Raw genomic sequence first — 1,571 nt, forward strand, 5'->3', positions numbered from 1 at the left:
AAGATTGAGCTTTGTCACAGGTGGAAGCAGTCTTGGCGGGCTTTACCCTTGGGGCACCCCATGAATACCTTGTGACAGACTGAGTGGAGCCTTCCTGGGCTTGGAATTTAGGAAGCAGACCTGGGAACCCCACCTGGGCTATTTTCCTAACTGACCCTCAACGGGAGAAGGAGACCGCCCTTTCCATGTGACTCAGGCAGGTGGGGAGGAAAGAACAATAAGTTCAGCCCGGGTGAGAGAGCGTGGGGAGCAGCAACCAGGCCGGACCAGCACGCGGGCCAGAGAGACACCTAAGGACCCGTCCCGTGGAACGGATACCGGAAGGTTCACTCTTTTGTCCCTTTAACCTTTTTTCCTTCTTGTGTAAGCTAGTTGGGTTGTATAATAAAGTTTAATTGTTAAGAAACAGAGCTAACAAGCATAGAACCCAGCTCAGAGAGAAAGTCTTCTATGCTTGCCTTGCCTTCCTCCTTTCTTCCCTCTCTCTCTAGGCAAAGGTTGTTGTTGTTGTTATATTATATTATTATTATTACTGTCTTTCTGAAACAGGATCTCGTGTAGCCTCGGTTGACCTTGAACTCTGAACTTTGTGCCTCTGCTCCCCCTCCTGTGCTAGAATCACAGGCATGTACCATCATACTGACAGGCACGCACCATCATACTGACAGGCATGCACCCTCATACTGACAGGCATGCACCATCATACTGACAGGCATGCACCATCATACTGACAGGCATGCACCATCATACTGACAGGCACGCACCATCATACTGACAGGCATGCACCATCATACTGACAGGCATGCACCATCATACTGACAGGCATGCACCATCATACTGACAGGCATGCACCCTCATACTGACAGGCATGCACCATCATACTGACAGGCATGCACCATCATACTGACAGGCATGCACCATCATACTGACAGGCATGCACCATCATACTGACAGGCATGCGCCATCATACTGACAGGCATGCGCCATCATACTGACAGGCATGCACCATCATACTGACAGGCATGCACCATCACACTGACTGAACATTTTTGTTTTCTTAAATTGCTTTTAAAAGACGAACTTAATGGGCTGCGGTGGTTGCTGCTCATCACTTGCACTGGAGGTGCCTCTGGTCTGTGGAGACTTGTTGCTCTAGTCTGTATCCCTTGATCCCTTGAAGTGGGATTTGGAGTTTTGAGAGGCTCTGTCTACCCTCCCTCCTGCTGTGGGGGAAACACAGTGGTAGATGTTTATGAGGCATCACTGAGCGTGGGTGGGCAAATGAGATGGGAAAGATAATTGGGTGATGGCAGAAGCCTCAGGAATCAGTGAGCCTGTGCTAGGCTGGATGCTGGAGGCTGAAGGAAGAGGAAGCAGGACCAAGCTTGTGACTGATGAAGGGTTGGGGAGGGGCTGCCTCCTAGGCAACTGCACCTCTAGCTAGAGTTTCTCCCACCCGCCTCCCTTGAGGGGTCCAACTGACAGTCACAGGCAGGAGGCAGAGAGTGTGTGGAGTGGGGTGCCTAGAGCCTGCAGCAGGCGAGGGTCACATGACCTGTGACTGCGCACCC

The sequence above is a fragment of the Acomys minous genome (genome assembly GCF_964271855.1).
Source record: "Acomys minous genome assembly, chromosome: 3".
Taxonomy (NCBI): domain Eukaryota; kingdom Metazoa; phylum Chordata; class Mammalia; order Rodentia; family Muridae; genus Acomys; species Acomys minous.